Below are 14585 nucleotides of genomic sequence, written 5' to 3'. Positions count from 1 at the left end.
TCTGGAATTCATCAAGGCTACTGAAACTTAAATTGTGCTAAATTAGGAAAAGAAAAAAAAAGAAAAACAAAAAAACCAAAAAAACTGAAAAACAAACTACCAAAAATTAGAAAAACCAAATTAAAGGTGGGTGGCAAAGCACTAACTAACCAACCATATTTCCAGCAAAGTACCTACAGAACACATAAACAAAATAAAGGCACCAATTAAATAATGCATAATCACATAAACAGTAATTTTAAAATACATCAGCAAAATATAAAGTGAACAACAAAGTAACTTTTACTTAATCATATTAATTAATCATTTACAAATCCTTTATTCCTACACCCAGCCCTGCAATTCCTAGAGATACCAGGCTCCCAAAGCCCAGGGTACCAGCCAGCAAATCCCTGTCAAAAACTGACCCCTCAGCTAAACCCCACAGAGGGGATGGATAGTGCCAATAAAGCTTCTGAAAACATTTTCAAAAACCACACATTTGTGAAGCTGTAAGCATAAGGAAAAAATGCAGGAGGAAAAAACCGACAATTGTTTAGAAGCTGACTTCCGTTTTATAAGAGGAACAGATGTTTTATTGTAATTAAAGCTCATCTCTTTTGTACAAGGTGACTCTTGAAGCACATATCTATTCCAAGTAAACAAGTTTACTGTATTGCTTTCATATGATGCTGATGATCCACAGTTTTCCTGTAAATCTAGCTTATACTCCAAGAATTACTTTATAAAAAAAATCTCTACTTCAGCTCATATGGCTTTACATTCTATTGCTAACACTCCTCACTAAGCCCTAAATAATTACTTTCACTTAGTCTGTCTTCAATATTTACAGAAACTTCCTCCCTATAATAAAAAAATGAAGCACAGACATCTGAGATTAGTAACCAAATGAACCCAATGCTGAGTTGATTAAAACCTTCTTAGCAGCAGTGTACCACATTGTCACACTCACATAAGCAATTTTACATAGTTAGAACTATCCAATTACTTCTCCAAATATATTAGTAAAGCGTTGTAAACAGTGCAATGTGCTAGTTTATACAGCACACAGTAAAATATGTACACAGTTAAGCAAATCACTGTGTCAGGTCTGGCTCTTTTCTGGCAATTATTGTGTCAAAGTCAGCTTGAGGTCAATGTGGCAGCTGTGGGATGTTTGCAAGTGGGAGCTCACTGGGTCATGTTCTGAGTGCTGCTGCAGTGCAAGGAAGAAACAATGAATGTCATCTTCTAGGGCAGCTCCCCTGTCCCGCCAGGGAATTTACCAAGGCCAGGGACTCATGGCAAACCAGCAGAACTTGTTAGGCAAGTGATAAATAATCCCATCTGTAGACTGAGTGTAGCTATCTGACCTGTACAGCAAGATAAAGATGACAAAATATGTGTGCAAAACAGGAGAAAAAAGAGGCTGAGAGGTTTCTCCTCACCAAAACTACCAGAGAACCCTTCAAACAAACACATTTTTGCAGCTGTGGCTTGCTGCTGTGCTTTTCCCCAGCTGAGGACTGCCCTGATTACAGGCAATTTTCTGTAGGCAATGTCAATCTGTTGATTAAAACCTACATGTCAGAGAAAGTGAAAACTTGACTGGGAATGTGTGAATGATTCATTATCCAGATGAAAGGAGAGCTGCGCTTGACTGGCTACAAACATCACCAACTTGTTTTCTTCCAGTTTTATGACTATCTGCCATTTTATTTCAGCAAGAATAGCATAATAAAAAGGACTGGTGTTCTTTCTTTCCTTCTCCCCTTTCATTTTCAGCTGGAAGATGCTGTACATGGCTGACAGTTTTCAAATGAAACATTTGTCACATTTAAGTAAGAATAATATTAAAGTCAGAACCCAACTTGCTTTTGTGATAACAGGAAAGTCTCCACCTATGTTTTTTGTGTTGGAATATGAATGCTACTCACTCCATGTGATGACTTATCTGGAAGAAAAAATTCAACAGACCAATGCTCTCCAAAAGTTTTCATCTTTAAACTTTCCTGCTGTTTCTGTATTAGTTGTCAGTCTGAATTTTATACATCTGAAATGATTTAAATGCTAAAAGACCAAAAATACATGTCAAATCATAAGTACTCAAGTCAATCCTCTCTTGCGTGCCTCAGCCTTGTATTTTTTTTTTATATCATGGACATTGGCTTGATGTAACAGACTTCAGAGTGTAAGGATTTGGCTTCAGTGAATGCTGAGAATTCTCAGCCCAACACTTCTGCAACTGAAGTGATTTCAAGTGGTTTTGCTAATGAATTCTTAATCTAGTTTGGTGGAAATGCACATTAAAAATAATACTAACTTCTGGGATCAACATTTTAGAAAGAAGGAAATTAAATGTTTGAGTTCAGAGAAGAGTAACAAAGGTGACCAACGTTTTTACTTATAATGAAATATTAAAAGAACTAGTGAACACGGAGCTGCACTGAGCAATAATTCAGGGGTTATAATGGTAGTGTAACTTTTCAATAGCAGTCCTCAGAGAGTATAAGATAGAAAGGAGGCCAATGAAGAATTTAAAACAGCTGAATCTAGTAGTAATGAGAAAAATCCAAGTAAAAGAAATTCTGAGAGAATGCTGGGGAAAAAAAGCCAGAGTGGTCTCACTCAGGCAATAATCTAGCAGAGCAAAGAAGAGTTATAGAAACCCTACAGTAACAAAGCTTTCAAAAGTAGATCTAAAAAATATAATGAAAAATTCTATTTAAGTGATGTTATCAATATATTAAGCCACATCTGTACCTGTTTTGTGGCTGAATACTTAGTTCTATTTTTATTTTAATATCATTAGTCAAGAGTGTATCATCACTCTTTACACTGTGGTGATATTTTTGAAAATATTTTACAATCATCTCTGGGAATAATAACCTCCAAAATGTTTGCTGTTTGCAATCGAATGTAGGCACAATTAAAAAATAAGCTCTCTATTAGAAAGTGCTGTATAGATTTTAGAAGGTTATTTTTCAGGCTTAAACTTCAGTCTAGTTTTCATAATGCTCTCAAAATATGTAATTCCTCAACTGCATAGGAAGACTGTTGTGCAAAAAGAAGAATAAGTTGCTGCATTTTTTAAGAGAACTGAAATTTTAGCCACTTCTCTGTTGGCCATTTTGTTATAAACCATTGTACAAGCACATCTTATTTATAGTTGTTCTAATCAACATCATCTTGCTTTAATTGCTTTTACTTCAATGAGCTGTTCTAGAAGCAATGAAGCAATCTCTTCAAATCTTATGCATTCTAATTCTGCATTGATATAAGTATTATAATGAATGCTGTAGGCTGGCCTAGGACAGCAACTGTTGGCAAAAATTTTATGGTCAAGATGCTCTGCAGAGAGGCAGGGCCCAGCTGGAAGTGTTTCACAGGTAACTGCTTATTATGAGTCCTCATTAATGCTAACCTGGAATGGAATCCTTATGGAAACTGGTAAAAATGATTTTAAAATAACTGAATTCAAAGTTATGGGGCACTTAAAATGTTCTCTAGAAACCAGTGAGCAAGACTATAGGAAGATAAAAGATGAAACAAGCAGCTTTTTGCTGCCTTAAGAAGCCATCACCTCTGAACTGGCTAGATCCACTTGAGAATGCTTTTAGCTTGATAACTGTGAATTGCCAATAATTGCACTAATGCCACCATTTACCATAAGGAATTCAGTTTCAAATGGATGACTCAACACTTAACACAAAACACCTTTCAAACTGCATTTGACATATGTGTGTTTGAATAAAGGAATGGGACAATTCTCTTAGTTCTACTAAAATTTAAAGGTTAGAAGTTAACAGCTAATGTAGATACATGTGTTTTTTATTTTACTCTTCTGCAAGAAGACTAATGAAATTAAAACAATTTGAGCTATCAACTTGGAACTTTATTCAAAAATCATCTTTTTTCAGATCCTGAGTCTCCTTAATTACAGATAAAATAGATATTATCTGTTAATAACTCTTAGTTATAGCAGAAGGTCTTATATAGGTCTCAAATATAGAGAAATAGTAATTCTAATCATGTTTCTTTCTTCTTCTTCTTAGGGAGATCAATAATATTTTGTGTCTGATGAGGACATGGACCTACAAAGATGCCAAAGCAAATTCTGTCTTACAAAAGGAAATGTGTTCTGTAGAATCAAAGTTTTACACTTCCCCAGTAGTGATTGCAGAAGATGTGCCAGTGAGGGGAAGAAAAATTAGCCTTTATTTCTCTGAATTTTGATTTTGGAATAAAGTCTTACATTATCAATAAGTACTGCACTTTCTATGTGATTGGATGTCAAGTCACATCATAAACAGAACATTCTGAAATAATGTTCCTGCTGAGTTTATGTGTGTTATGATTAGAGATGGTGAAGAGACAAGGAGAATAACCCAGAAACAGGCAAGTTAGTGTTTGTCTGTATAATGATGGCCTCTGTGGTTCACTGCTGGATCACAATAATGGAAGGTGTCTTACACTCATCTCTTATCTGCCACCTAAATGGCAGCTACAGCCATTTCCTCACTGGAAACTGCAATCTCTTCTTTATTTGGCACTAAAATTATTAGCTCTTTTAAGGAGCTGTAACATGGATTAATCAATACAAAAGCTGTTTATATAGTCCTGATAATGATCCATTATCCCTTAATCTGATTCTTGGAATTCCTCAGGGTATGAAAGTATTTTTTTCCCCTTTTAAAATGAATATCATATCTTTAGTAATGGCACATGGAAAACCTAAGTAGGCACTCTCCCCAGGCTATATTACCCAAATCATTTTGTCTTTCAAGACAAGATTCATTTATGGGCAAATAATTATATTCAGGAAAGGGAAGTAATAATGCAATAATGTATCTACCTAATACAAACAAGTTTAAAGTGAAGCCTGACCTAAGTGTTTGCTGAAATGCTGGAATTAAAAAAAAAAACAAGCTCTGTTTGGATGTGATAAATCCTATCATCTGCTAACATGCCTGAAATAGAGTGGGGAGTGTTAGAATCTATTCCTAGACACGACTCTGTAAGTGTGTGGATTGCAATCACTACTACAGATGTGCTCTGTGATAACTTGAATATGATGGTTTGTCACTTGGAGTATGAAAGCTAGCTCTTGGCACAGTTTGGCTTTTGAGTTCAAATTAATGTTTGTTTTAACTTTGCAATTCTGTGATTAATATTGTCATATCAAGTAATAAAATAAAAACAAACCAAAGAACCCCACCTAAGCCCTCGACACAGCAAGGGAGGAAGGAAAATGTGATTAGTGAAGTAACTACGTGACAGAAATCACACAGCAGTGACCTGAGCAGTGAGTTCTTTAAGAAGTACACCAAATATCTGCAGTTTAACTATCTAGGGATGGCTGTGAAAAACAAAATTTTAAAAAATTAAAATAATAATGCAAACTAATGTTGTCTTTTCTTTCAGACCCTTCTCATTGCAGCATCAGTATTGTGCTAAGTGGGGTAACTATTTAAAGTTTTACAGGTCTGCTTTTGAGCAGAAAAGAAATGGACTTAGGTGAATTTGACTCTCACAATGATTAAACATTAATCCAGAGAAGAGAGAAACCAGTATGTGAATTATCAATCCTTTCAGGAAACTCAGATCAAACTGACTGCTTAAATCATAAAGAACAGTTCTTTAAGAATTAATTCAAATAGGAAACAAAAGTACCAAACCAGGTTTTCCTTGTGCTCAAATTCTCATACTTCAAGGTTCAGAGCCTCTACATAAAAGCATAAATATCTTTATCTCAGAGTAAACATTGCACTGATAAACAGCATTGAAGGTTGTGAATCCAAGTCTAACATATGACAGAGCCTTGATTTCCCTGGAAAACTCTTTTAAACCCTTTATTATTTCTTTGAACAAGTTTGTTTTTTCCCTTTATCCGCTAAAAAGCTCTTAAAATTGACATCTGTTTAATTAAAAGAGCTGCTGTGGGTTTTTACATGAAGATATGAATTGGTGATCCAGGTGTCTTACAGCAAAATTATTTGAGGCAGGTAGAATAAAACCTTACTGGTGAGAGAGACTTTCTGAATTATCACACAATATTAGGAGTACTTTAATTAAAATGTCAAAAAATCAGAAAATGGTTGAAATTATAAGAGAGCTCTGGAGGTCATCTCATCCAGCCTCCCTGCTACAGGAGAGCCACCAAGGCAGTTTTCTCAGGACCATGTTCTAGACTGTTTTGAGTATCTCCAAGGATGGAGACTCCACAGTCCCTGTGAGCAGATTTCAGTGCTTGATCAGAATTTGGGTTTTCTCCACTACATCTTCCCTCAGTTTATTGACACAGCTTATTGAGAACAAGTGCTCTTTCAAGGGCAGAAAATAAAAACATGGCCACTATGGTTCTTCCTATTTGTTGGTACAGAAAATGGAGTTGAACTGTTGCAACTTTAATATGGAAATATATTTCTATAACAGTTATCTTTCAGTGTCACAATGCATGCTGTTTATTATGATATTAATTTATACAACCTTTCTTCTTTAATCTAATAACTTAATTTGACATTCTAATAAATTTTCACCAGGACACTCTTAGGTGATTAATACACTCAATGAATTAACAATGTACAGTTATTTCTAGTGATGGTGATCAGCTGTGATTATTGACCAAGTCCAGCTTTGACTATGTCATTATCAAATATGGCAAGAACAATTAAGGCCAGAATAATATACAGCAAGCAAGGCAATAAGAGTTGAGTTAGTATCATCTCAAATCAATTTCTACTAACAGGCACTTTAAGAAAATAATCAAAACTGCTTTACTCCAATTTGGGATTCCTTTCTATTAATTTATACCAGATACTGCACTTTCACAAGCCATGCTTATGAAGGAATCATTTCCCTTTTTCATTTATTCCATCATCATTCCATAAAACTTCACTCACAAACTTCAGGAAACATTCTGGGTTAATTTATCATGAATTAGCTAAATGGGCATTTTACTGATGTATGTCTTTTTGTAGGGAAAAGAAAGCAATTCTTCTGAATTCAAGGCATTCTGGGACCATATTACTCCCAAGACATTCTATTTCTAAACATTTAATTTCTGTCTTTCTAATGAGAAAAATATTCAGGTATTTTATGTATTATATATATTTATGTACATAGACATGTTTATATGAGCACAAGTTAAATATTCTCTCCTTTCTTATATGAGCTGTCTATACACAACCTTAAATCTGCAAAAGCTCAGTTGGGATCCAAGTCTTTTGCTCTCTTCTCTATAGTCTTGTGGGGTTTTTGCTTAGAGGGACAAAAGATTTTATGGTGCATTTTGTTCATAACAGGAATATTATTCTGCTTTTCTAATTTCCAGCAACATATACAAAGAGAATGCAAGGAGAAAATGCACATCAGCAAATAAAGACTTTCTCAGCTGGCCCTTACACTCCACTCCAGCCATAGTGAATTCTGCTTAGCAAAAAAAAAAAAAAAAAAAAAAAAAAACCCAAGCAAAAAAACCAACCAACCAGAGCCCAGGTATCTATAACAGATCCATCAATTCACTCCTAAGAGATGAATGAGCATTTGCACCTCTGCCTGCCTTTCCAACATTAATGAATCATTAAATATTGTTTCTGGACTTCTCTGACCTTTCAGTGATGAAGTAGCTGATCTCTATTGCACCATAGAGTGTCTAATTACTTGGAAAGAGCATTCTTAGAAATGGTAAAAACAGCACCTTGCAAGTCTTATATACATTGTATTTAGATTATATATGGATTCCTGATAAACATGGGATGATACAACTGCTAAACTCCTACTTTAAAAGTCTACAGCAATATTTTTTATTCAAGCTTCCAAACCAGCAGCATTTGTCAAATGTCCATGACAGGATGGCATGAATATAGTGTGGGAAGCACTAATTATAATAGCTCTAAGCTGGTAATTTTGCATTTAAGATCTTTTCAGAATCTTTTTTCTATGTAAATAATTTCCCTCTCGCTTTTGCAAAAATGAATTATCTGGAAATAAAATAGTCCTTCCAAAGAATCTTTCCTATCACTATGGAGATCATTGCTTTTCAGAATCAGAAACTCTCTTATCTGCATTCGTCTAAGGAGGACAAGATGTTTCTACCTCAGGTAAGTGAAATAATACTTGACTGATCCTAAATTCTGAGTTTAATTGTTTGGCAATTTTCAGGGGAGATAAAATTGATAGAGGTAAAAATGAAGGGTTCTGGCCAATCCTTTCCCATATTAATAAAAAAACCCATACAATCCAACATTGCAAATTCAATATATAAACATAATCCTCAGGCACCTAGCACATAGTATATTCTGGGTGAGGTCTCAGTGGTCTCACTATAAATTTAAAAAAATCACAGAACTATTTTATTAGGAAATTATCAGCAAAGACTCTGTGATGCACCAAATGGAATCAGGGAGGACAGAAGGGAAAGAGGAATGAAAGGTTAAAAGAACAACCTAATTGATAAAGTCTGGGAAAAAACACCCAGAAGCAGAATGTAATTTTAGAGAAACATAAGTGATGGAGATAATGTCAAAGCTGGTTATTGCTTTTTGCTCAGCACAGGCGACAGGACAGAAGGCACACACAGAAAATGGAACTTGGAGCCAGTCAAGCTCCAGGGAGAGGAGGCTTTTCCTCATCCCATGTTAATCCATTTCTGGAAGGTAGAGGTCACTCTTCATTGATTTCTCTTTGTCTCAATAATTAGATGTTCTTTGGCAAAAGCAGGTTGTAAACACTGGCTGAAAAGCTCTAGAAATCACAATACTAACTGGCAGAACTACAATTGTCTTTAAACAGCACATCTCATTGTGACTTGGACCTAGAATTACAGTTCATTTGGGAAACTACTTCCTAAAAGACTCCAGATCATTACAGTTGGATTTAGGTCACAAGATACAGAATTAGGCTGTTTGTGAAATAGCACTGTAAGAAGCAAAATCCTTATCTATTCATGCTATGCTATGTCACTTTGTACATTGTGAATATTAGTGCAGAACCTGGAGCATGCCAAGAATTACTTGGATATACCACAAGACACAATTGCAAACTATAAAAGCTGTCAGTCTGATGGGAATAAAGAAGATTCTGTGTTCCTTTAAATTCCTTTAGCTGCACTCCCTGTTCAGCAGCATTTTGCCCACCAAAATCTGTGCTGTGTTTGGAACTGGACACCACAGCAAACTCACCCTGTTTGGGAGAGGCAGCAATGGGTCTCACTGAATCAGCTTCTGGTAAAAAGGAAGAAATATTTTTCCAGAAACTGCTCTTCTTGCCTTTTTCCCCTCAGAATATCCAATAGTCATAAACTCATACCCAAGAGCAAGGAAAACCTAGTTTTCTTTCAGAAGCCCTGTTTAGTGTTTTAATATTTACCCTTATAACTGTGGGATTCCTTAACTCCAGCTCGTAAGCTGCTAGTCCTAGACCTGTGTAAACTCTTCCCTGGACCTCCTGTTTCTCTTTTCCCCTTCTGCCTTTCTGTGCAAGCTCTGTGCTCAGGCTCAATATGTAAAACCTTGCCACATATCATCACCCCTGCTCCTTGGCAGCAAGATCCACCCAGAAATCCAAGAGACCTGGAGCCTGGACTCTGTTCTGTTGCAGCAGTAGGAAAAACTGCATTAAGTCATCTCAGCAAATAGAGAGGAAAGAAGGCAAATTACCCAAAGTGGGACAGCCCACTGCTCTGATGTATTTGTGACTCTTGGCTACATTCCTGTTGCACTGGGAATAATATTTAGCTGTTATTTGCTGTAACTTTGTGAGGAATTTGCAAAGATGAGCATTGTATTTTGAGCTTTCAATCTGTTAGGAGTGTTCCCAGAAGAAAAGCTGCCAGAGGAAAAGGCAAGGCAAATCTTTATTTAGCAGAGAGACTTTCTGAATTAAATCAGACAACAATCTAATTTTTATTCATCCTCACCAGTAAGAATTTTATTTTGGGTAGAACTAAGGAACATTCTGTATGTTAAGCCTGGTAGTATTCAGCATTACTCCCTGAAGTAGCACTGTAGCCATACACACCAGGATACATTTTTTATGTGTTTTTATGTGTACTGTGCTCTACACTGGAAGGTAGAGCAATGAATGATGCTGTGGTATAGAGATCAAGAATTTATTATCAATGAATTATTTTTTTAATACCTATGCCACTCAGGAATTTTTTTTTTTAATTTTTAAAATACTTCAGGAAATTATGACTATTATTTTCATCACCATATTAGCAAACACAGGTGAACATTTTTAAGTGATTTTACTGAAAATATTCCCACTTGATTAGGCTCAGAAGATTATTATATATAATGTTGTATTGAAAATTCATTTACCTGCCTTGCTCTTGCTGTTGAAAATGCTGTTGTTCTAAATTTTGATATACATTAGTAATTTAAGATTCTGTTTAGTTTTATAATCTTAGGAAGAAGAGTTATACAAAATGGAGATTTAGGGGGAACAATTGCAGATTTATTATTCTTCTGTCTTCAACTTTTTGATTGTGCAATTAACCCACAGATGTTTCTGAGAAGTACCTTAAGTACTCCTACACTAAGAACTAAACAGAAGAGAAGTTAATTCCTCAGGTTTTTGCTGAGCTTACAAAGTCAGCAAGACATTCTATAAAGCAAAGACAGCTGTCACCTTTTTATAAACAATTGGGTGTTATTCTTGATCTCAGATTCTAGCAAATTGCTTTGATTCTTAAAATATTGTGTATAAAAAGATAGTCAAGAGGTTTTCCACTAGTTGGATTATATCACCATATTTAATTGTATCCTTTTATAAATAAAATAATTCTAAAAGCACAATGAAAACAAAGGAAGAGAAAACCTGAGTATTTATGTCATCCCTTCTGTTTATAGAGAAAAACAGCAAAATGCTCTTCTGATCTGTTTAAAAGTGCCCTGTTGGTAAAACCACACAGCTCAACCTACAGGTAGATGCTCTCACTCATGGGATGTAACCCAAAGTTATCACTAATCTTGAAAACAGCTTTTATTAATTTATAAATTGTCTCCTCTATTTTTTTAAAAGTAGGCAGTAGGACTTTCCACAAGCTACTCACTCAGCCAGCATTAAGAGTTCCTGGATTTTTCTCAATTTTAACTGTGGGCACTGTCCCAGACACAGACTGTGCCTGAGATATTTCTTTGGTTTGACTGCCCCTGTGGCAGAAAGCAAAACAGAAACACTCATGCAGGCCACAGAATTTTCCTCAAGATGGAAAAGATTTACACCTGACAGAGAGCTGTCTCTAGTCAAAAGTTCTGTTCTGTATTAATGAGTGACAAAACCCCAAAAACTGATTAATGCAAGCCTGAATGATTTAATCCAAAGCAAAAAATCACTGAAGTACTTGACCTGCCAAATTTACTTTTTAATTGAGAGACATTATTTTGAGGTCAAAGCAAAGAGTTCTCTCAGCTGATCAAATTTTATCTTCATTATTTACTTGGGATAGGCTGGAACTTGAAGCTTGGAATGATAGAACCCAACTGTGATAAGGACAGGAGAGCACTGCCTGCTCTGAGGATCTGAGAACCTTCCCCTCTGAAAAGGAGTTACATCCATGATGGCAAAAAAACCATAAAAAGTGACAGCAGAATTTTTACATGTAGGATTTCCACATGGGTTTTAAGAATGAGGTATAAAGCTCCTTTTATATATATATATTTAATATAAATAGAAATATAGAAGAGAGCTTTCTGCCTAAAAGTTTCCACAAGAGACAGATAGCTGCAGTTCAGAGATCCCAAGCTAGGTACCTGCTGGAGGGAGGTTCAGCTACAATCTTTAATTAGACAGTGAAAATTCTAGATTTATCCTGATTTATCTAGATTTATCCATGTACAGTTATAGTGCTGCTGAGGGGGCAGGTGCTGAGTACATGCCTTTTGTCCTCATGGATAAAATTGGACAGCCACAAATGAGTAAATCCTATTCTTAGTAGATTTAATGTCATCTTCATAGCATTTTGCAACCACTTTTTATATCCTCCTGAAAGGCAGAATGGCCTTACAGATAATTGTCACTGAGGTGGTGCTAAACGCCTGAATTATAACATAATATACATTTTAAGATTTGTTTGTGAGGAAAAGCTTTGATGAGTTTATGGACAAAGTTCTGTTCATGTTTGAAATAATTCTTTCCAAACTCTGAAAGACACAAACATTAAAAAATCCCTTTGTAGCTTTTAGAAATAACTGAAGGGCACTCCAACAGGGTGTACCTCAAAGGAAATAACTCCAATGAGGGAAGACATCCATCCTAATAGTGTTTAATCAGGAAAAACAGGGCAAGGTCAGATTATTCTGCTTTAAGATGTCTTTTATTTTTTTAAATCTGGTTCACCAAGAGAGGGTAATTTAATTTTAAAGGATCAGACGTTCAGTAAGAGAAGTACACCCCTAAGTGTTTAATAGAAGTTTAAAAAACAGGTGAAACTCTCAGCTCATTCAAAGCATCTGTAGGAAAATTAGAGAAATGTCTGTGTTGCACTTCAATTTGTTCTGAAACTGCAGAGGTTACCAAAATGAGTGGGAAGAGTGGCCAGGAAGCACAGACCTGGTGCAGGCAGAGAGCAAGGCTGGGATTTGGTCCCTGCACACGTCTGGGTTCTGAGGCTCTCAACCAGCAGTGCTCTGAAATTCAGAGGAAATAGCTTTGTCTTCGGAATTAAAAGTGGCTGTTTCCTTTGACATAAGGACGTGAATCAGAAGTTGTGTCTTGGATCTTTCACAGATATTCTTACCCATGACAACCTTAGCTTGCACAACAGTGTGGACTGTTCTCAAGGAGATGGATCCACTTGATAAAAATCAGATTATTTCCTCCAGACAGACCTGCATTAGGCAGTAAGTGATGCCATTTCTGTTCTGCTGAATTCTCCCCATACCTCTTTTTCATTTCCATGTAAGCCCTTAAGCAGCTGCCTTTTTTTCCCTCCAATATTAATTTCTCAGTTTTCTCTGAGCCATAAAAAACAAGTATCTTGCTTTGCCACTGTATGCAGAGAGAACCATTTGTGCTAAAACACAGTTTGTGAATGCTAGAACTATTGGACTCCTATCATAAAAGTGATAGTTTCATGTCTGCAGCAGTGGGTTAGAGAACCAATTGCTTGTGAAAAAACTAAGTGCTAACTAGAACAAAGCACAGTAAGATGAAGTCACTACTTTGAGGAATTTTGAAAGGGATTGCAAGGAGTGTTGCCAGGACCTCAAAACATCTTTTTCACTGACCTCTCACTCAGATCCTCAGCTATGTCACGTCAGCTCTCAAACAAAAAAAAGAGTCTGTCTGTACCTATTCCCTATCTCATTTTGGATGAGACAAAAGCTCTGATTCAAGTACAATCTACTCAGGAGCAAGGAAATTAGAACAGTCATGCCTGTAAATAATTTCTTCTTCCATGAAAGTTTCTTAACACAAATCCAGCCAAATAAATTATTCTCAAGGGTCTGGCTAGCCATGTATAGACTAGAATATAGAATGTTTGAGTTGGAAGAGATCACAAAGATCATCTCATTCCAAACCCCTGCCATGAGCAGGACCTTCCACTAGACCAGGCTGCTCAGAGCCCATCCAACCTGGCCTTGAGCACTTCCAGGAATGGGGAGGCCACATCTTTGGACAAGCTCTTCCAGTGCCCCACCATTCTCACAGTAAAGAATTTTTTCCTAACATCTAATTTTTTCCTAACATCTAATCTACATCTGCTGTGCCAATCTGAAGCCATTCTCTCTGTCCTTTGATTACATACTCTTGTAAATCTCTCCATATCTTTTAGGTTCTCCTCAAATCACCTAAAGCCTTCTCTTTTCCAGGTTGAACAATCCCAGTTTTCTCAGCCTTTCCTCAGAGGGAAGGTGCTCCATCCCACTAATCAACTTGATGGATCTCCTCTATAAAAAAAATAGATGGAATAAACAGGAGCAAAAGGTTTAGTTAATAACTTGTGTTTGATACTGTAGACCAGCACTCAGCAAGGTTTTTAAATGTTAGCAAAAATTATTCCATGAGACCAGCATAGAGGCACAAAGGTCTTAGACTTTTGCCTTGGTCTGAAGGAATTGCATATGCCAAATACCAAAGAAATATCAGATGACACAAGAAATCCTCAAAACTGCCCTAATTGTGAGCAAAATTCTCCACCTTTCTGCAGAAAAATGTGATATAGGGGGGAATAGTGGTTGCCATTCTCAGCCAGTAAGTTCCAGCATCTCCCTGCTTGTCCTCCCCACAACTCTGGTGGCTGGTGCACAGCATCTCTTACCCAAGGGCTGTGCCATGCCAGTGCCTTCTGCCTGAAAACCACTGCTTGTCTAAGGCTAGCTGTGACTGTCATGCTGATGAAAGACTGGCTTGGAAGTGTTTTAGGTGCAAAACAAATCAAGATATACATTACAATTTAATATCAGCTCTTCAATCTCTGTGTGAGACACTGCACACATGCTCTATGAACTTAGAGCCCTGTTTAATTATTTTCTGTTTTGCAAAACTGTTATGTTGCTGTAAGCTGTTCATGGTACAGCAAATTCTATTATTTCCCACCCAGTCCTCTTGATTTTTGTGCTGATGTTTAGAGACACCAGAGGAAGCAGTCACATTTTCTC

This window comes from Erithacus rubecula (assembly GCF_903797595.1).
Source record: "Erithacus rubecula genome assembly, chromosome: 8".
NCBI classification, from domain to species: Eukaryota; Metazoa; Chordata; class Aves; order Passeriformes; family Muscicapidae; genus Erithacus; species Erithacus rubecula.
The sequence above is the reverse complement of the archived record's forward strand: the minus strand, read 5'-3'. Positions refer to the sequence as shown.